At 48.0% G+C, this 23,676-nt stretch overlaps 1 pseudogene; it reads right to left on the bottom strand.

Annotated features, from left to right (window-relative positions):
- Positions 1-21,347, bottom strand: part of LOC124035363 — a 44,766-nt pseudogene extending 23,419 nt beyond the window's left edge.
- Between the last annotated feature and the right edge of the window lie 2,329 nt (positions 21,348-23,676).

Genomic DNA, 23,676 nt, shown 5'->3' on the forward strand with positions numbered 1-23,676 from the left:
GTGAATGTAACAGTAGCCTACCACAGTGAATGTAGAAGTAAACAGTAGCCTACCACAGTGAATGTAACAGTAGCCTACCACAGTGAATGTAACCTAGCCTACAGTGAATGTAAGTAAACAGTAGCCTACCACAGTGAATGTAACAGTAAACAGTAGCCTACCACAGTGAATGTAACAGTAGCCTACCACAGTGAATGTAACAGTAAACAGCCTACCACAGTGAATGTACCACAGTGAATGTAACAGTAGCCTACCACAGTGAATGTAACAGTAAACAGTAGCCTACCACAGTGAATGTAACAGTAAACAGTAGCCTACCACAGTGAATGTAACAGTAAACAGTAGCCTACCACAGTGAATGTAGCAGTAAACAGTAGCCTACCACAGTGAATGTAGCCTACCACAGTGAATGTAACAGTAGCCTACCACAGTGAATGTAGCAGTAAACAGTAGCCTACCACAGTGAATGTAGCAGTAAACAGTAGCCTACCACAGTGAATGTAACAGTAGCCTACCACAGTGAATGTAACAGTAGCCTACCACAGTGAATGTAAGTAAACAGTAGCCTACCACAGTGAATGTAACAGTAGCCTAACAGTGAGTAACCCTACCACAGTGAATGTAGCAGTAAACAGTAGCCTACCACAGTGAATGTAGCAGTAAACAGTAGCCTACCACAGTGAATGTAACAGTAAACCACAGTGAATGTAGCAGTAAACAGTAGCCTACCACAGTGAATGTAGCAGTAAACAGTAGCCTACCACAGTGAATGTAAACAGTAAACAGTAGCCTACCACAGTGAATGTAGCAGTAAACAGTAGCCTACCACAGTGAATGTAATGTAAACAGTAGCCTACCACAGTGAATGTAACAGTAGCCTACCACAGTGAATGTAGAAGTAAACAGTAGCCTACCACAGTGAATGTAACAGTAAACAGTAGCCTACCACAGTGAATGTAACAGTAGCCTACCACAGTGAATGTAGCAGTAAACAGTAGCCTACCACAGTGAATGTAGCAGTAAACAGTAGCCTACCACAGTGAATGTAGCAGTAAACAGTAGCCTACCACAGTGAATGTAACAGTAAACAGTAGCCTACCACAGTGAATGTAGCAGTAAACCTACCACAGTGAATGTAACAGTAAACAGTAGCCTACCACAGTGAATGTAACAGTAGCCTACCACAGTGAATGTAACAGTAAACAGTAGCCTACCACAGTGAATGTAACAGTAAACAGTAGCCTACCACAGTGAATGTAAAGTAAACAGTAGCCTACCACAGTGAATGTAACAGTAAACAGTAGCCTACCACAGTGAATGTAACAGTAAACAGTAGCCTACCACAGTGAATGTAACAGTAGCCTACCACAGTGAATGTAGCCTAGCCTACCACAGTGAATGTAGCAGTAAACAGTAGCCTACCACAGTGAATGTAACAGTAGCCTAGCCTACCACAGTGAATGTAGCAGTAAACAGTAGCCTACCACAGTGAATGTAACAGTAAACAGTAGCCTACCACAGTGAATGTAACAGTAGCCTACCACAGTGAATGTAACAGTAAACAGTAGCCTACCACAGTGAATGTAACAGTAGCCTAACAGTAATGTAACAGTAAACAGTAGCCTACCACAGTGAATGTAACAGTAAACAGTAGCCTACCACAGTGAATGTAACAGTAAACAGTAGCCTACCACAGTGAATGTAACAGTAGCAGTAAACAGTAGCCTACCACAGTGAATGTAGCCTACACAGTAATGTAACAGTAGCCTACCACAGTGAATGTAGCAGTAAACAGTAGCCTACCACAGTGAATGTAACAGTAAACAGTAGCCTACCACAGTGAATAGCCTACCACAGTGAATGTAACAGTAGCCTACCACAGTGAATGTAACAAACAGTAGCCTACCACAGTGAATGTAAATGTAAACAGTAGCCTACCACAGTGAATGTAACAGTAAACAGTAGCCTACCACAGTGAATGTAACAGTAGCCTACCACAGTGAATGTAAGTAAACAGTAGCCTACCACAGTGAATGTAACAGTAAACAGTAGCCTACCACAGTGAATGTAACAGTAGCCTACCACAGTGAATGTAGCAGTAAACAGTAGCCTACCACAGTGAATGTAAAGTAGCCTACCACAGTGAATGTAAGTAAACAGTAGCCTACCACAGTGAATGTAAAGTAGCCTAAAGTGAATGTAACAGTAGCCTACCACAGTGAATGTAACAGTAAACAGTAGCCTACCACAGTGAATGTAAGTAAACAGTAGCCTACCACAGTGAATGTAACAGTAGCCTACCACAGTGAATGTAAACAGTAGCCTACCACAGTGAATGTAACAGTAAGCCTACAGTGAATGTAGCAGTAAACAGTAGCCTACCACAGTGAATGTAGTAGCCTAGTAAACAGTAGCCTACCACAGTGAATGTAACAGTAGCCTACCACAGTAGCCTACCACAGTGAATGTAACAGTAGCCTAACAGTGAATGTAAACAGTAGCCTACCACAGTGAATGTAGCAGTAAACAGTAGCCTACCACAGTGAATGTAGCAGTAAACAGTAGCCTACCACAGTGAATGTAACAGTAGCCTACCACAGTGAATGTAACAGTAAACAGTAGCCTACCACAGTGAATGTAACAGTAACAGTGAGCCTACCACAGTGAATGTAAGTAAACAGTAGCCTACCACAGTGAATGTAACAGTAGCCTACCACAGTGAATGTAACAGTAGCCTACCACAGTGAATGTAAGTAAACAGTAGCCTACCACAGTGAATGTAACAGTAGCCTACCACAGTAAACAGTAGCCTACCACAGTGAATGTAACAGTAGCAGTAAACAGTAGCCTACCACAGTGAATGTACCACAGTAAACAGTAGCCTACCACAGTGAATGTAACAGTAGCAGTAAACAGTAGCCTACCACAGTGAATGTAAGTAAACAGTAGCCTACCACAGTGAATGTAACAGTAAACAGTAGCCTACCACAGTGAATAACAGTAGCCTACCACAGTGAATGTACAGTAGCCTACCACAGTGAATGTAACAGTAGCCTACCACAGTGAATGTAACAGTAAACAGTAGCCTACCACAGTGAATGTAACAGTAGCCTACCACAGTAACAGTAGCCTACCACAGTGAATGTAGCAGTAAACAGTAGCCTACCACAGTGAATGCCTACCACAGTGAATGTAGCAGTAAACAGTAGCCTACCACAGTGAATGTAATGTAACAGTAGCCTACCACAGTGAATGTAACAGTAAACAGTAGCCTACCACAGTGAATGTAACAGTAGCCTACCACAGTGAATGTAAAACAGTAGCCTACCACAGTGAATGTAACAGTAAACAGTAGCCTACCACAGTGAATGAATGTAAACAGTAGCCTACCACAGTGAATGTAACAGTAAACAGTAGCCTACCACAGTGAATGTAACAGTAAACAGTAGCCTACCACAGTGAATGTAACAGTAGCCTACCACAGTGAATGTAGCCAGTAGCCTACAGTGAATGTAGCAGTAAACAGTAGCCTACCACAGTGAATGTAGAAGTAAACAGTAGCCTACCACAGTGAATGTAGCAGTAAACAGTAAACAGTAGCCTACCACAGTGAATGTAGAGTAAACAGTAGCCTACCACAGTGAATGTAACAGTAAACAGTAGCCTACCACAGTGAATGTAGCAGTAAACAAACAGTAGCCTACCACAGTGAATGTAGAAGTAAACAGTAGCCTACCACAGTGAATGTAAGTAAACAGTAGCCTACCACAGTGAATGTAACAGTAAACAGTAGCCTACCACAGTGAATGTAACAGTAAGTGAATGTAACAGTAAACAGTAGCCTACCACAGTGAATGTAAAGTAAACAGTAGCCTACCACAGTGAATGTAGTGAGTAAACAGTAGCCTACCACAGTGAATGTAACAGTAAACAGTAGCCTACCACAGTGAATGTACAGTAAACAGTAGCCTACCACAGTGAATGTAACAGTAGCCTACACAGTGAATGTAGCAGTAAACAGTAGCCTACCACAGTGAATGTAGAAGTAAGTAAACAGTAATGTAACAGTAGCCTACCACAGTGAATGTAGCAGTAAACAGTAGCCTACCACAGTGAATGTAACAGTAAACAGTAGCCTACCACAGTGAATGTAGAAGTAAACAGTAGCCTACCACAGTGAATGTAGCAGTAAACAGTAGCCTACCACAGTGAATGTAAACAGTAGCCTAACAGTGAATGTAGCAGTAAACAGTAGCCTACCACAGTGAATGCCTACCACAGTGAATGTAGAGTAGCCTATAATGTAGAAGTAAACAGTAGCAGTAAACAGTAGCCTACCACAGTGAATGTAGAGTAAACAGTAGCCTAACAGTGAATGTACAGTAGCCTACCACAGTGAATGTAAAGATAACAGTAAACAGTAGCCTACCACAGTGAATGTAGAAGTAAACAGTAAACAGTAGCCTACCACAGTGAATGTAGTAAGTGAATGTACAGTAGCCTACCACAGTGAATGTAACAGTAAACAGTAGCCTACCACAGTGAATGTAGCAGTAAACAGTAGCCTACCACAGTGAATGTAGCCAGTAGCCTACAGTGAATGTAAAGAGCCTACCACAGTGAATGTAAACAGTAAACAGTAGCCTACAGTGAATGTAGAAGATAACAGTAAACAGTAGCCTACCACAGTGAATGTAGCAGTAAACAGTAGCCTACCATTCCACTGGTCATTGACACAGCTGTAGAACTGTAGGAAACTGAGGCAGAGGGCGTAGACCGAGATCAGAGCTATGTACATCTGAAGGAAGGAGAGAGGGAGGAGGAGAGACAGGAGGAGAGAGGGGAGGAGTGGGGAAGGAGAGAGGGAGGAGGAGAGACGGGAGGAGAGAGGGAGAAGGAGAGAAAGGAGGAGTGGGGAAGGTGAGAGGGAGGAGGAGAGACGGGAGGAGAGACGGGAGGAGTGGGGAAGGAGAGAGGGAGGAGGAGAGACGGGAGGAGAGACAGGAGGAGTGGGGAAGGAGAGAGGGAGGAGGAGAGACAGGAGGCATGGGGACGGAGAGAGGGAGGAGGAGAGACAGGAGTGGGGAAGGAGAGAGGGAGGAGGAGAGACGGGAGGAGAGACGGGAGGAGGGGAGGAGTGGGGAAGGAGAGAGGGAGGAGGAGAGACGGGAGGAGAGACAGGAGGAGTGGGGAAGGAGAGAGGGAGGAGGAGAGACGGGAGGAGAGGGGAAGGAGAGAGGGAGGCATGGGGAAGGAGAGAGGGATGAGGAGAGACGGGAGGAGAGGGGAAGGAGAGAGGGAGGCATGGGGAAGGAGAGAGGGAGGAGAGACGGGAGGAGAGGAGAAGGAGATAAGGGAGGCATGGGGAAGGAGAGAGGGAGGAGGAGAGACGGGAGGAGAGGGGAAGGAGAGAGGGAGGAGAGACGGGAGGAGAGAGGGTAATTATAGAGTCAGAGAAAGGAGAGGGGAGGAGGAGAGACGGGAGGAGAGAGGAAGGAGAGAGGGAGGAGGAGGACGGGAGGAGAGAGGGTAATTATAGTGTCAGAGAAAGGAGAGGGATAGAGGAAGGAGGTAAAGAGAGGAATGGAGAGGTGGGAAAGAGAGAGAGAGAGAGAGAAAGAGAGGTGGAGAGGAAGAGAGAGAGAGAGAGAAAGAGAGAGAAATAGAGGTGGATAGGAAGCGAGAGAGAGAGAGAGAGAGAGAGAGAGAGAGAGAGAGAGAGAGAGAGAGAGAGAGAGAGAGAGAGAGATGGAGAGAGAGAGAGATGGAGAGAGAGAGACAGAAAGAGAGGTGGAGAGAAAGAGAGAGAGAGACAGAAAGAGAGGTGGAGAGGAAGAGGGCAAGAGAGAAAACAGTGAATAAAGGGTATTACCCACACAGACGCTGGGATAGATAAACATCACTTGCTGGACATTAATGTAAGCAATAGTCAGTCACCACAGCTCTAGTCAGACACCACAGCTCTCAGGATTCCCCCCTACAGGATTCCCCCTACACTGAGGTATGGTACAACCTGACATAATGAGGTACAGTCAGGAAGGACTCCCTCCTACACTGAGGTACAGTCAGGAAGGACTCCCTCCTACACTGAGGTACAGTCAGGAAGGACTCCCCCAACACTGAGCTATGGTAGGACATGACATAATGAGGTACAGTCAGGAAGGATCCCCCCTACACTGAGGTACAGTCAGGAAGGACTCCCCCCTACACTGAGGTACAGTCAGGAAGGACTCCCCCCTACACTGAGGTACGGTAGGACCTGACATAATGAGGTACAGTCAGGAAGAATCCCCCCCTACACTGAGGTACGATAGGACCTGACATAATGAGGTACAGTCAGGAAGGATCCCCCCCTACACTGAGGTATGATAGGACCTGACATAATGAGGTACAGTCAGGAAGGATCCCCCCCTACACTGAGGTATGATAGGACCTGACATAATGAGGTACAGTCAGGAAGGATCCCCCTACACTGAGGTACAGTCAGGAAGGACTCCCCCTACACTGAGGTACAGTCAGGAAGGACTCCCCCCTACACTGAGGTACGGTAGGACCTGACATAATGAGGTACAGTCAGGAAGGATCCCCCCAACACTGAGGTACGGTAGGACTTGACATAATGAGGTACAGTCAGGAAGGATCCCCTACACTGAGGTACAGTCAGGAAGGATCCCCCCCTACACTGAGGTACGGTAGGACCTGACATAATGAGGTACAGTCAGGAAGGATCCCCCCTACACTGAGGTATGGTAGGACTTGACATAATGAGGTACAGTCAGGAAGGATCCACCTACACTGAGGTATGGTAGGACCTGACATCAGGTACTTACAGTGAAGAGCACAAAGAAGCGCTGGTTCTTCTCCCGACACAGTTGTTGACCCAGGGACAGTGGTGGTCCATCTTACGGATACAGCGCTTACAGATACTGCAGGCGAGGAGAGGGGAGATGGAAAACCTACATTAATTCCTTTGACAAAGACCCTGGAAGAAATGTGTGATTATATGACTGTACAAACATCAAGGTGACAGACAGTAGCCAATACATGCAGTGACACACACACAATGTATTAGATGGTAAAGACAAGTTGAACCCCAACTAGAAGGAGTAATGGACATTAACTAGAGGAGCTATTGGCCTAACCAGTGTTAAGACGGTGTGAGCCAGTTGGTTTGTCAGGCTCTTCCCTTACCTGCTGTGCTCTCTCTGTAACCTGTGTGTGTGTGTGTGTGTGTGGTGTGGTGGTGTGTGTGTGTAAGTGAACCCTGAATGAGTGTTTTACTATTTTCTACAGTGTAGAATAATAGTGAAGACATCAAAACTATGGAATAACACATATGGAGTCATGTGGTAACCAAAAAAAGTGTAAAACAAGTCTAAGTATATTTCATATTTGAGATTCTTCAAAATAGCCAGCCTTTGCACACTTTTTGTATTCTCTCAACCAGCTTCACCTGGAATGCTTTTCCAACAGACTTGAATGAGATCCCACATATGCTGAGCACTTATTGGCTGCTTTTCTTCACTCTGCGGTCCAACTCATCCCAAACCATCTCAATTGGGTTGAGGTCGGGTGATTGTGGAGGTCAGGACATCTGATGCAGCACTCCATCACTCTTCTTCTTGGTCAAATAGCCCTTACACAGCCTGGAGGTGTGTTGGGTCATTGTCCTGTTGAAAAACAAATGATAGTCCCACTAAGCGTAAACCAGATGGGATGGTGTATCACTGCAGAATGCACCATCACACCTCCTCCTCCATGCTTCACGGTGGGAACCACACATCCGGAGATCATCCGTTCACCTACTCTGCGTCTCACAAAGTCACATTGGTTGGAACCAAAAATCTCACATCAAACCAAAGGACAGATTTCCACCAGTCTAAATGTCCATTGCTCGTGTTACTTGGCCCAAGCAAGTCTCTTCTTCTCATTGGTGTCCTTTAGTAGTGGTTTCTCTACAGCAATTCGACAATGAAGGCCTGATTCACTCAGTCTCCTCTGAACAGTTGATGTTGAGATGTGTCTGTTATTTGAACTGAAGCATTTATCTGCATTTTCTGAGGCTGGTAACTCTAATGAACTTATCCTCTGCAGCAGAGGTAACTCTGGGTTTTTCTTTCCTGTGGCGGTCCTCATGAGAGCCAGTTTCATCATAGTGCTTGATGATTTTTGCGACTGCACTTGAATAAACTTTAAAAGTTCTTGAAATATTCCTTATTGATTGACCTTCATGTCTTAAAGTAATGATGGACTGTCATTACTCTTTGCTTATTTAAGCTGTTCTTGCCATAATATGGACTTGGTCTTTTATCAAATAGGGCTAACTTCTTGTCACAACACAACTGATTGGCTCAAACGCATTAAGAAGGAAAGAAATTCCACAAATGAACTTGTAACAAGGCACACCTGTTAAAATTGAAATGCATTCCAGGTGACTACCTAATGAAGCTGGTTGAGAGAATGCCAAGAGTGTGCAAAGCTGTCATCAGGCAAAGGCAAAGGGTCGCTTCTTTGAAGAATCTAAAATATATTTAGATTTGTTTAACACATTTTTGGTTACTACATGATTCCATATGTGTTATTTCATAGTTTTGATGTCAACACTATTATTCTACAATGTAGAAAATAGTAAAAATAAAGAAAAACCCTTGAATGAGTAGGTGTTATAAAGGTTTTGACTGGTACTGTATGCACAAACTGTTTCGTCTGGGAAGCATGCGGACACCTTAAGCCACTGAGTATCCCTCACCTGCAGTATGTATCTATAGAGATCTATACCATCTCTGTCATGGTGTCTACCTGCAGTATGTATCTATAGATATCTATACCATCTCTGTCATGGTGTCTACCTGCAGTATATATCTATAGATATCTATATCATCTCTGTCATGGTGTCTACCTGCAGTGATGGGCCCTCTGTGCCTTGATGTGATACGTATCTATAGATATCTATACCATCTCTGTCATGGTGTCTACCTGCAGTATGTATCTATAGATATCTATATCATCTCTGTCATGGTGTCTACCTGCAGTATGTATCTATAGATATCTATATCATCTCTGTCATGGTGTCTACCTGCAGTGATGAGCCCTCTGTGTCTTGATGTGATACGTATCTATAGAGATCTATACCATCTCTGTCATGGTGTCTACCTGCAGTATGTATCTATAGATATCTATATCATCTCTGTCATGGTGTCTACCTGCAGTATATATCTATAGATATCTATATCATCTCTGTCATGGTGTCTACCTGCAGTATGTATCTATAGATATCTATATCATCTCTGTCATGGTGTCTACCTGCAGTGATGAGCCCTCTGTGTCTTGATGTGATACGTATCTATAGATATCTATACCATCTCTGTCATGGTGTCTACCTGCAGTATGTATCTATAGATATCTGTACCATCTCTGTCATGGTGTCTACCTGCAGTATGTATCTATAGATATCTGTACCATCTCTGTCATGGTGTCTACCTGCAGTATGTATCTATAGATATCTGTACCATCTCTGTCATGGTGTCTACCTGCAGTGATGAGCCCTCTGTGGCTTGATGCTGCAACACTTGGGACATTTATAGATGACCTCTCCAGGTTTCAGCTGCAGACTGTCCATGTACTCTTTGGTGGCGTTGCCCTTAGGAACCGCCCCCTGACGGGAGGGGTCAGACCGACATCAGAACACGACAGACACAAACAGACTTCAGAGACTATTCAATGTCCTATCTATTCTATACATGAAACAACCTAGTCTTTACCCTGAGGAAACATCAATCTATATAGTCTTTACCCTGAGGAAACATCAATCTATATAGTCTTTACCCTGAGGAAACATCAATCTATATAGTCTTTACCCTGAGGAGAGGAAACATCAATCTATATAGTCTTTACCCTGAGGAAACATCAATCTATATAGTCTTTACCCTGATGAAACATCAATATATATAGTCTTTACCCTGAGGAAACATCAATCTATATAGTCTTTACCCTGAGGAAACATCAATCTATATAGTCTTTACCCTGAGGAAACATCAATCTATATAGTCTTTACCCTGAGGAAACATCAATCTATATAGTCTTTACCCTGAGGAAACATCAATCTATATAGTCTTTACCCTGAGGAAACATCAATCTATATAGTCTTTACCCTGAGGAAACATCAATCTATATAGTCTTTACCCTGAGGAAACATCAATCTATATAGTATTTACCCTGAGGAAACATCAATCTATATAGTCTTTACCCTGAGGAAACATCAATCTATATAGTCTTTACCCTGAGGAAACATCAATCTATATAGTCTTTACCCTGAGGAAACATCAATCTATATAGTCTTTACCCTGAAGGGAGGAAACATCAATCTATATAGTCTTTACCCTGAGGAAACATCAATCTATATAGTCTTTACCCTGAGGAAACATCAATCTATATAGTCTTTACCCTGAGGAAACATCAATATATATAGTCTTTACCCTGAGGGGAGGAAACATCAATCTATATAGTCTTTACCCTGAGGGGAGGAAACATCAATCTATATAGTCTTTACCCTGAGGAAACATCAATCTATATAGTCTTTACCCTGAGGGAAGGAAACATAGTCAGTCAGTCAGTCTGTCCCTACAGCACTAGTCAGTCAGTCACTTGTCAGTCTCCCTCTCCCCCTCAGACAGCTGCTCATGTGTCCTCCCAGGAGACATTCTCCTTCACCCAGAGAGCAGGGAGAGTCACCCCCCCCCGTCCTCACAGAGACAGACGTCTCATCGTTCTGAGGTGCGATGCCAGGGCCATGACAGCGAGGAAGTTGACAACCTCTCCAATGACCAGAGCCTCCCACCGCCTGGTCTCTCTCTCCTTCCTCCCACCGCCTGGTCTCTCTCTCTCCTTCCTCCCACCGCCTGGTCTCTCTCTCCTTCCTCCCACCGCCTGGTCTCTCTCTCTCTCTCTCCTCCCACCGCCTGGTCTCTCTCCTTCCTCCCACCGCCTGGTCTCTCTCCTTCCTCCCACCGCCTGGTCTCTCTCTCCTCCCACCGCCTGGTCTCTCTCTCCTCCCACCGCCTGGTCTCTCTCTCTCCTTCCTCCCACCGCCTGGTCTCTCGCTCTCCTTCCTCCCACCGCCTGGTCTCTCTCTCTCCTTCCTCCCACCGCCTGGTCTCTCTCTCTCCTTCCTCCCACCGCCTGGTCTCTCTCTCTCCTTCCTCCCACCACCTGGTCTCTCTCTCTCCTTCCTCCCACCGCCTGGTCTCTCTCTCTCCTTCCTCCCACCGCCTGGTCTCTCTCTCTCCTTCCTCCCACCGCCTGGTCTCTCTCTCTCCTTCCTCCCACCGCTTGGTCTCTCTCTCCTTCCTCCCACCGCTTGGTCTCTCTCTCTCCTTCCTCCCACCGCCTTGTCTCTCTCTCTCCTTCCTCCCACCGCCTTGTCTCTCTCTCTCTCTCCTCCCACCGCCTGGTCTCTCTCTCTCCTTCCTCCCACCGCCTTGTCTCTCTCTCTCCTCTCTCCTCCCACCGCCTGGTCTCTCCTTCCTCCCACCGCCTGGTCTCTCCTTCCTCCCCCGGTCTTGTCTCTCCTTCCTCCCCCCGGTCTTGTCTCTCCTTCCTCCCCCCGGTCTTGTCTCTCCTTCCTCCCCCGGTCTTGTCTCTCCTTCCTCCCTCCGGTCTTGTCTCTCCTTCCTCCCCCTGGTCTTGTCTCTCCTTCCTCCCCCTGGTCTTGTCTCTCCTTCCTCCCCTTCCGTCTGCTCCCTCCCCACCCCTCCAACTTCTCACCGGGTCTGACAGCATGGCCCGTAGATGCGAGGCCAGCGCCATGACGACCAGGAAGTTAAACAGCGCTCCGTTGATCACGGAGTACCACAAGCTCTTGTTTGGCAGCAGCATCACCAGATTGACCACAAAGTCAGCGTAGAGGACCAACAACCAGGTCACCACACCACAGACTATACCACAGCCGTCCTGGATAAACCACAGGCCGTCCTGGTCAGCCGGAGGACACAGAGGACCTGCCCCAGCCTCAGGGTCATCGTCAGCTGACAGCAGGGGTTGGTGCTGCTCTGTGTCGCGCTGCCGGTGGCCTGAAGACTGCATCCTGCACTGGAAGGAAGGGGAGGACAGAGACGGAGAGAAAAGGCATCAGAAATAGTCATTTACCAATAGTCTATTTCACAGCTCCACAAAATAGTGTTCCACCCTTGCTGTGCTGTCAAGTCCATTAACAACAGGACCACAGGCAAACTATTGGGCTTTATTTGGACTGAATGTGGTAGAATCGTTGAATAAATCCTTCTGAAGCTTCTCTCGGTCTCCCTAAAACATCAGTCATACACCCAGAGGTGAGTCAACCTTTAACTCTCAACTCACAAAGCACAGGGCCCAGAATAGAGAATTAGAGCCCTGCTGCCTGGTTCTGCTGACCAGCGCCTGCTTACTGCCTGGTTCTGCTGACCAGCGCCTGCTTACTGCCTGGTTCTGCTGACCAGCGCCTGCTTACTGTCTGCTGCCTGGTTCTGCTGACCAGCACCTGCTTACTGTCTGCTGCCTGGTTCTGCTGACCAGCGCCTGCTTACTGTCTGCTGTCTGGTTCTGCTGACCAGCGCCTGCTTACTGTCTGCTGCCTGGTTCCACTGACCAGCGCCTGCTTACTGTCTGGTTCCACTGACCAGCACCTGCTTACTGCCTGGTTCCGCTGTCCAGCACCTGCTTACTGCCTGGTTCCGCTGACCAGCACCTGCTGCCTGGTTCCACTGACCAGCACCTGCTGCCTGGTTCCGCTGACCAGCACCTGCTGCCTGGTTCCGCTGACCAGCACCTGCTGCCTGGTTCCACTGACCAGCGCCTGCTGCCTGGTTCTGCTGAGGAGCGCCTGCTTACTGTCTGCTGTCTGGTTCTGCTGACCAGCGCCTGCTTACTGTCTGCTGCCTGGTTCCACTGACCAGCGCCTGCTTACTGTCTGGTTCCGCTGACCAGCACCTGCTTACTGCCTGGTTCTGCTGACCAGCACCTGCTGCCTGGTTCCGCTGACCAGCACCTGCTGCCTGGTTCCGCTGACCAGCACCTGCTGCCTGGTTCCGCTGACCAGCACCTGCTGCCTGGTTCCGCTGACCAGCGCCTGCTGCCTGGTTCCACTGACCAGCGCCTGTTGCCTGGTTCCGCTGACCAGCGCCTGCTGCCTGGTTCCGCTGACCAGCGCCTGCTTACTGCCTGGTTCTGCTGACCAGCACCTGCTTACTGTCTGCTGCCTGGTTCCGCTGACCAGCACCTGCTTACTGCCTGCTGTCTGGTTCTGCTGACCAGCACCTGCTGCCTGGTTCCACTGACCAGCGCCTGCTGCCTGGTTCCACTGACCAGCACCTGCTGCCTGGTTCCACTGACCAGCGCCTGCTGCCTGGTTCCGCTGACCAGCGCCTGCTGCCTGGTTCCGCTGACCAGCGCCTGCTTACTGCCTGGTTCTGCTGACCAGCACCTGCTTACTGTCTGCTGCCTGGTTCCGCTGACCAGCACCTGCTTACTGCCTGCTGTCTGGTTCTGCTGACCAGCACCTGCTGCCTGGTTCCACTGACCAGCGCCTGCTGCCTGGTTCCGCTGACCAGCACCTGCTTACTGCCTGCTGTCTGGTTCTGCTGACCAGCACCTGCTGTCTGGTTCTGTTGACCAGCACCTGCTGTCTGGTTCCACTGACCAGCGCCTGCTGCCTGGTTCCACTGACCAGCGCCTGCTGTCTGGTTCCGCTGACCAGCGCCTGCTGCCTGGTTCCGCTGACCAGCGCCTGCTGCCTGGTTCCACTGACCAGCACCTGCTGCCTGGTTCCACTGACCAGCACCTGCAGCCTGGTTCCGCTGACCAGCACCTGCAGCCTGGTTCCGCTGACCAGCACCTGCAGCCTGGTTCCGCTGACCAGCACCTGCTGCCTGGTTCCCACAACAACAACTAGCCTAGTGTCAGTGCAGGTCACCACAGCAACAACTAGCCCAGTGTCAGTGCAGGTCACCACAACAACAACTAGCCTAGTGTCAATGCAGGTCACCACAGCAACAACTAGCCTAGTTTCAGTGCTGGTCACCACAGCAACAACATCTACTATCACAACTATATGTGGGTTAAGTACAGCCTAGGTATCTGACCTCGTCAGAGGATCACTCCTAGTACAGCCTAGGTATCTGACCTCGTCAGAGGATCACCCCCTAGTACAGCCTAGGTATCTGACCTCAGAGGATCACCCCTAGTACAGCCTAGGTATCTGACCTCAGAGGATCACCCCTAGTACAGCCTAGGTATCTGACCTCAGAGGATCACCCCTAGTACAGCCTAGGTATCTGACCTCAGAGCATCACCCCTAGTACAGCCTAGGTATCTGACCTCGTCAGAGGATCACCCCTAGTACAGCCTAGGTATCTGACCTCGTCAGAGCATCACCCCTAGTACAGCCTAGGTATCTGACCTCAGAGCATCACCCCTAGTACAGCCTAGGTATCTGACCTCGTCAGAGGACCACTCCTAGTACAGCCTAGGTATCTGACCTCGTCAGAGGACCACTCCTAGTACAGCCTAGGTATCTGACCTCGTCAGAGGACCACTCCTAGTACAGCCTAGGTATCTGACCTCGTCAGAGGACCACTCCTAGTACAGCCTAGGTATCTGACCTCGTCAGAGGACCACTCCTAGTACAGCCTAGGTATCTGACCTCGTCAGAGGACCACTCCTAGTACAGCCTAGGTATCTGACCTCGTCAGAGGACCACTCCTAGTACAGCCTAGGTATCTGACCTCGTCAGAGGACCACTCCTAGTACAGCCTAGGTATCTGACCTCGTCAGAGGACCACTCCTAGTACAGCCTAGGTATCTGACCTCGTCAGAGGACCACTCCTAGTACAGCCTAGGTATCTGACCTCGTCAGAGGACCACTCCTAGTATAGCCTAGGTATCTGACCTCGTCAGAGGACCACCCCTAGTACAGCCTAGGTATCTGACCTCGTCAGAGGACCACCCCTAGTACAGCCTAGGTATCTGACCTCGTCAGAGGACCACCCCTAGTACAGCCTAGGTATCTGACCTCGTCAGAGGATCACTCCTAGTACAGCCTAGGTATCTGACCTCGTCAGAGGACCACTCCTAGTACAGCCTAGGTATCTGACCTCGTCAGAGGATCACCCCTAGTACAGCCTAGGTATCTGACCTCGAGGATCACCCCTAGTACAGAGGATCACCTCCTAGTACAGCCTAGGTATCTGACCTCGTCAGAGGACCACTCCTAGTACAGCCTAGGTATCTGACCTCGTCAGAGGATCACTCCTAGTACAGCCTAGGTATCTGACCTCGTCAGAGGACCACCCCTAGTACAGCCTAGGTATCTGACCTCGTCAGAGGACCACCCCTAGTATAGCCTAGGTATCTGACCTCGTCAGAGGACCACTCCTAGTACAGCCTAGGTATCTGACCTCGTCAGAGGATCACCCCTAGTACAGCCTAGGTATCTGACCTCGTCAGAGGACCACCCCTAGTACAGCCTAGGTATCTGACCTCGTCAGAGGATCACCCCTAGTACAGCCTAGGTATCTGACCTCGTCAGAGCACCACTCCTAGTACAGCCTAGGTATCTGACCTCGTCAGAGGACCACCCCTAGTACAGCCTAGGTATCTGACCTCGTCAGAGGACCACTCCTTGTACAGCCTAGGTATCTGACCTCGTCAGAGGATCACCCCTAGTACAGCCTAGGTATCTGACCTCGTCAGAGGACCACTCCTAGTACAGCCTAGGTATCTGACCTCGTCAGAGGACCACTCCTAGTACAGCCTAGGTATCTGACCTCGTCAGAGGACCACTCCTAGTACAGCCTAGGTATCTGACCTCGTCAGAGGACCACTCCTAGTACAGCCTAGATATCTGACCTCGTCAGAGGATCACCCCTAGTACAGCCTAGGTATCTGACCTCGTCAGAGGACCACTCCTAGTACAGCCTAGGTATCTGACCTCGTCAGAGGACCACTCCTAGTACAGCCTAGGTATCTGACCTCGTCAGAGGACCACTCCTAGTACAGCCTAGATATCTGACCTCGTCAGAGGACCACTCCTAGTACAGCCTAGGTATCTGACCTCGTCAGAGGACCACTCCTAGTACAGCCTAGGTATCTGACCTCGTCAGAGGACCACTCCTAGTACAGCCTAGGTATCTGACCTCGTCAGAGGACCACTCCTAGTACAGCCTAGGTATCTGACCTCGTCAGAGGACCACTCCTAGTACAGCCTAGGTATCTGACCTCGTCAGAGGACCACTCCTAGTACAGCCTAGGTATCTGACCTCGTCAGAGGACCACTCCTAGTACAGCCTAGGTATCTGACCTCGTCAGAGGACCACTCCTAGTACAGCCTAGGTATCTGACCTCGTCAGAGGACCACTCCTAGTACAGCCTAGGTATCTGACCTCGTCAGAGGACCACTCCTAGTACAGCCTAGGTATCTGACCTCGTCAGAGGACCACTCCTAGTACAGCCTAGGTATCTGACCTCGTCAGAGGACCACCCCTAGTACAGCCTAGGTATCTGACCTCGTCAGAGGACCACTCCTAGTACAGCCTAGGTATCTGACCTCGTCAGAGGACCACCCCTAGTACAGCCTAGGTATCTGACCTCGTCAGAGGACCACTCCTAGTACAGCCTAGGTATCTGACCTCGTCAGAGGACCACTCCTTGTACAGCCTAGGTATCTGACCTCGTCAGAGGATCGCCACCAGTACAGCCTAGGTATCTGACCTCGTCAGAGGATCACTCCTAGTACAGCCTAGGTATCTGACCTCGTCAGAGGACCACTCCTAGTACAGCCTAGGTATCTGACCTCGTCAGAGGACCACTCCTAGTACAGCCTAGGTATCTGACCTCGTCAGAGGACCACTCCTAGTACAGCCTAGGTATCTGACCTCGTCAGAGGACCACTCCTAGTACAGCCTAGGTATCTGACCTCGTCAGAGGACCACTCCTTGTACAGATAATTTGGTAAGTCAGTCTGGATAAGAGCCTCTCGTCTGCTTAATGACTAAAATGTAGACATCACTAATTGGTCTTTGTGCGAGGTGTCGATGTTACTACACTCCCCGTTCAAGCAATTGGTACAAATTGGTACAAGACATTCAACCAGAGGTCTCTTCACAGGTCAGACACTCATCGGGTACAAGACATTCAACCAGAGGTCTCTTCACAGGTCAGACACTCATCGGGTACAAGACATTCAACCAGAGGTCTCTTCACAGGTCAGACACTCATCGGTACAAGACATTCAACCAGAGGTCTCTTCACAGGTCAGACACTCATCGGGTACAAGACATTCAACCAGAGGTCTCTTCACAGTCCAGACACTCATCGGTACAACACATTCAACCAGAGGTCTCTTCACAGTCCAGACACTCATCGGTACAAGACATTCAACCAGAGGTCTCTTCACAGGTCAGACACTCATCGGGTACAAGACATTCAACCAGAGGTCTCTTCACAGGTCAGACACTCATCGGTAGAAGACATTCAACCAGAGGTCTCTTCACAGTCCAGACACTCATCGGTACAACACATTCAACCAGAGGTCTCTTCACAGTCCAGACACTCATCGGGTACAAGACATTCAACCAGAGGTCTCTTCACAGGTCAGACACTCATCAGGTACAAGATATTCAACCAGAGGTCTCTTCACAGTCCAGACACTCATCGGTACAAGACATTCAACCAGAGGTCTCTTCACAGTTCAGACACTCATCGGTACAAGACATTCAACCAGAGGTCTCTTCACAGTCCAGACACTCATCGGTACAAGACATTCAACCAGAGGTCTCTTCACAGTCCAGACACTCATCGGTACAACACATTCAACCAGAGGTCTCTTCACAGTCCCCGGGTCCAGAACAGAGGCCGGGGAAACACACCGTATAAAATCGAGCCATGACTACATGGAACTCTTTGCTAACCCAGGTAACTCAGGGTACTATATACAACCAGATAAAATAACACCTTACTGCACAAAAGGTCTCTTCACAGTCCCATTGCATACATATTTACACTGTGTTATGTATTAGACCTAGATATTGTGTGTGTGTGCTAACATGTAGACTGTGTGATGTTTTAGATGTATGTATTTCAGTCCTCGACTAATAACTACTATGCATCAAGTCATGTTTCATGTGGATCCATGGAAGAGTAACTGATGCTTTTGCAGTGGCTAATGGGGATCCTGATAAATACAAACACAGGTTACCTCCTACATCACTGTAGTAGACAGACACCAGACCTGGGCTACAGGTTACCCCCTACATCACTGTAGTAGACAGACACCAGACCTGGGCTACAGGTTACCCCCTACATCACTGTAGTAGACAGACACCAGACCTGGGCTACAGGTTACCCCCTACATCACTGTAGTAGACAGACACCAGACCTGGGCTACAGGTTACCCCTACATCACTGTAGTAGACAGACACCAGACCTGGGCTACAGGTTACCCCCAGACATCACTGTAGTAGACAGACACCAGACCTGGGCTACAGGTTACCCCTACATCACTGTAGTAGACAGACACCAGACCTGGGCTACAGGTTACCCCCTACATCACTGTAGTAGACAGACACCAGACCTGGGCTACAGGTTACCCCCTACATAACTGTAGTAGACAGACACCAGACCTGGGCTACAGGTTACCCCCTACATAACTGTAGTAGACAGACACCAGACCTGGGCTACAGGTTACCCCCTACATAACTGTAGTAGACAGACACCAGACCTGGGCTACATGAGGCCCTAGCCTACAGGAAGCCCTAGCCTACAGGAAGCCCTAGCCTACAGGAAGCCCTAGCCTACAGGAAGCCCTAGCCTACAGGAAGCCCTAGCCTACAGGAAGCCCTAGCCTACAGGAAGCCCTGGCCTACAGGAAGCCCTGGCCTACAGGAAGCCCCAGCCTACAGGAAGCCCTAGCCTCTGTCTGTATGGTGTGTAGAACTAGTAGTATTTAAACTAGGTCTAATAGCCATCTCCACAACACACTAACCATATGTAACTCACCTCACAGTGTCCTCTTCACAATGACATTGAATTGTACTGTCTGTCTACTCCTCTCCTCTGGTCTGCTGTGTTGTGGTGGAGCAGGGGAACATGGTTGGCTACCAGACCTCATCCAGGCCCAAATACCTGTGCAGACACACACCATGTTAGACCACGAGCCACGGAAATGTGTCAGCAATGTGAGGTGGTGGAGTGCCAAGTGTGTGTGTGTGTGTGTGTGTGTGTGTGTGTGTGTGTGTGTGTGTGTGTGTGTGTGTGTGTGTGTGTGTGTGTGTGTGTGTGTGTGTGTGTGTGTGTGTGTGTGTGTGTGTGTGTGTGTGTGTGTGTGTGTGTGTGTGTGTGTGTGTGTGTGTGTGTGTGTGTGTGTATTCCCACAGATGCAACCCAGATCTGCACACTGGCGTCTATCCCTTCCACAACAGCATATTTCCCTGATGGGGACATAAACACACATGTGGCCATGTAGCTTTCTCCCACACCCCTGTCTGGATGTACAAACACATTCAACTACTTAAGCCCAAAGGCCAAATGTGTCATTTGTGTATAATGTGGTCCAGGCCAGGTTTAATGTTAACTAGTCTGAGCATTTAGGCGCCAAGAGTCACAATGAGCCCTGAATAATAATAATAATATAATAATATATGCCATTTAGCAGACGCTTTTATCCAAAGCGACTTACAGTCATGTGTGCATACATTCTACGTATGGGTGGTCCCGGGATCGAACCCACTACCCTGGCGTTACAAGCGCCATGCTCTACCAACTGAGCTACAGAAGGACCACAGTAAAACCAAAGAGACGATGTGGACTGGATCAGAACGATGTGGCATGTGTGAGTAGTCATAACCCCCTCACTGACTATCAGAGCATGTAACAGCCTGCTAGTCTAGGCTATTTAAAGAGGGTATGGGTGTGACCCCCTAGCCAGGCTTTTGTAGACAACATACCAGACCCGACTATTAGGAGATGAGTGAGTTTCCTCAACTGCAGAGGAAGGTGGAGCTTGACTGAATGAATAACATAGTGTGCGTCCCAAATGACACTATAAAAGGGAATGGGGAGCCTTTTAGGATGTTGTCGTGTCTAGGTGCAGCTGTCCACACAACAAAGAGTGGAGAAACAAGCACAACCGTGGCTGTAGTATCGGGTATCATTCAGTCAAGCTCCACCTTCCTCTGCAGTTGAGGAAACTCACTCATCTCCTAATAGTCGGGTCTGGTATGTTGTCTACAAAAGCCTGGCTACGGGTCACACCCATACCCTCTTTAAATAGCCTAGACTAGCAGGCTGTTACATGCTCTGATAGTCAGTGACAGGTTATGACTACTCACACATGCCACATCGTTCTGATCCAGTCCACATCGTCTCTTTGGTTTTACTGTGTTACGAGAAGAACACCGGTCATATCTGATCTACTAGCAATTCATTTGATCACTACTTTCTGAGGAATATTTATTATTGTTTCTTTAGTAGCCAACGTTACTAGTAACTCGTGGTGTGAAACATGATTATTCCCCACAACAACATTCACAACAGCGGGTGTCTAAACGGATTAAAATGGTCAAATACAGTAGCTAAACCCAGCTACAATTAGTAACTACAGCAAATCATTCAAACAAATAAGTCTTCAGTCTTCACGAGTCGAGATTAACGTTAGTTAACATTGACAACATGTTACACCGATTGTTTATTTTGCCCTAATTGACCAACAGTTGTTTCTACCTAAATCAAAGCTTGCTAACCGGTTAGCATAACAATACCAAAAAGATGTTTATAAGATGTTTGTAAGATGTTTATAAGATGTTTATAAGATGTTTGTATCTGTGACAACACTGTCAATAACAATACCAGAAAGATGTTTATAAGATGTTTGTAAGATGTTTATAAGATGTTTATAAGATGTTTGTTTCTATGACAACACTGTTAGCATAGCTAAGCTAACTGGTCAAACTAACTTAACGTCATCTGTCTCTTCTTACCACAATGTTCCTTGTTCGAGACCAGACGTGGATTTATGTCTTCGGTTACATTATTATACGGTGTATTATTTTAATCCCAAAGAAAGCCACAAACAACCACCATCTCCTCTCTCTCTGTTTCTCTCTCTCTGTTTCTCTCTCTCTGTTTCTCTCTCTCTGTTTCTCTCACACACACACCAACAGCTGGATAAATTACTTCCGGGTTTAGCTTTTTCCTGATTGGCCGTTTTTAGCAAAGCTGATTTATGGTCAAACTGGTTTCTGCATTGTCCGTACAGTATTTACGGCGATGCGTCTCTGCAGATGCAGAGTATTCATCGTTCTTGCCTTTCGTCGCAGAGCCACAAATATAACGAGACGGATATTTCACCGGATGTATAAATGTGAAGCATCCGCTTGGGGGTTTCCTCTCACTACCAAATATGGTAGTGAGAGGAAGCCCAGTGGCCGGTAGTGGGAGAAGATGGAAAGAGATGGATTTTGGTCGAAATTCTGCAAATGTTCTCATCGATGAAACAATTGATTATCAATACAGTTTTCTGTTCCCAAAACGTCAATCTGTTACGAACAGAGTGGACTAAGTTTTGTAGACCTTACCCTTTGCCAACATTTAAAAAAAACATTTGCGTTGTTTCGAAGGAGCGCATGTGCTAATTGAGATTTTGCACACAAGCACTTCACAGAGTAGGCGTTCCCTAACGGAAATATGCAAATATTTGCTAGAACGAGCAAATAGGATCTCGTTGCCTCGTTCTTGGCTCTGCCCCCTCCTTGCATGGCCTGCCCACTGTGACTCATTTTTCCCCATTGGAAACGACAGGGTGTGGTCTATCTTGGATTAATCATAAACATCTTTGCCAGAGCTGCTGCTTCTTCTTCTTCTTCGGTATCATGGCATTCACACATTTTGTTTGTGCATGCCGCCACCTACTGTGCTGTGTGGTACTGTGTCCACCTACTGTGCTGTGTGGTACTGTGTCCACCTACTGTGCTGTGTGGTACTGTGTCCACCTACTGTGCTGTGTGGTACTTTGTCATACATACCACCAACTAACATCTATATACCACTATTACATACGAACCATCTATATACCACTATTACATACGAACCATCTATATACCACTATTACATACGAACCATCTATATACCACTATTACATACGAACCATCTATATACCACTATTACATACCACCATCTAACATCTATATACCACTATTACATACCACCATCTATATACCACTATTACATACCCCCATCTAACATCTATATACCACTATTTCTGACTTCATAATTCATAATGGTGACGTTAATTGACTGATATTATCTCATAGAACAAACCCTATAAGATCTCTTAAGCCTGTGTTTACCTCAGACATTATTTTTGGGCGTTTCTCCCAAAACCATCATCTTTCCCCATTCATTTTCGCCATAGGAATGGCTGAACGAACCAGAGGGAACTCATATAAGGGTTTTAACCTGGCAACGTCTATAAAAAACAGTACCTATACTTGGGGTCCTTGGAGTATCACCTTTCCAATCATTGTGGTCCTGTGTAGCTCAGTTGGTAGAGCATGGTGCTTGTAACGCCAGGGTAGTGGGTTCGATCCCCGGGACCACCCATACGTAGAATGTATGCACGCATGACTGTAAGTCGCTTTGGATAAAAGCGTCTGCTAAATGGCATATATTATCTCTGTTTTCTCCGCTGATTAGATGGTCCTGGACAACACCCTAACATCAAGGCGGTGGCCCGTTCCTGTAGGTTCATGCTCTACAACATCCGCAGAGTACGACCCTGCCTCACACAGGAAGCGGCGCAGGTCCTAATCCAGGCACTTGTCATCTCCCGTCTGGATTACTGCAACTCGCTGTTGGCTGGGCTCCCTGCCTGTGCCATTAAACCCCTTCAACTCATCCAGAACGCCGCAGCCCGTCTGGTGTTCAACCTTCCCAAGTTCTCTCACGTCACCCCGCTCCTCCGTTCTCTCCACTGGCTTCCAGTTGAAGCTCGCATCCGCTACAAGACCATGGTGCTTGCCTACGGAGCTGTGAGGGGAACGGCACCTCAGTACCTCCAGGCTCTGATCAGGCCCTACACCCAAACAAGGGCACTGCGTTCATCCACCTCTGGCCTGCTCGCCTCCCTACCACTGAGGAAGTACAGCTCCAGCTCAGCCCAGTCAAAACTGTTCGCTGCCCTGGCCCCCCAATGGTGGAACAAACTCCCTCACGACGCCAGGACAGCGGAGTCAATCACCACCTTCCGGAGACACCTGAAACCCCACCTCTTTAAGGAATACCTAGGATAGGTTAAGTAATCCCTCTCACCCCACCCCCCCTAAGTTTTAGATGCACTATTGTTAAGTGACTGTCCCACTGGATGTCATAAGGTGAATGCACCAATTTGTAAGTCGCTCTGGATAAGAGCGTCTGCTAAATGACTTAAATGTAAATGTAATGTAAATGTTTCAAGTCTGGGACAGTAAGTGACCGGTATGTTGGTAAACAGCGCCATCCAGTGGACTAGGCTGAACGTGCACCTGGTGGTCTGAAACGTCACAGAAGTCCCATAGCAGTTGAGACGTGGTCATTTCCACACGAGTTGGCACTCTTGGTACTGTGGTTAGAATGCAGTACCAGGCAGGAGAGACAACTCTTTTGGTACCAAAG

This window comes from Oncorhynchus gorbuscha, linkage group LG05 (genome assembly GCF_021184085.1).
Source record: "Oncorhynchus gorbuscha isolate QuinsamMale2020 ecotype Even-year linkage group LG05, OgorEven_v1.0, whole genome shotgun sequence".
Classification (NCBI taxonomy): Eukaryota; Metazoa; Chordata; class Actinopteri; order Salmoniformes; family Salmonidae; genus Oncorhynchus; species Oncorhynchus gorbuscha.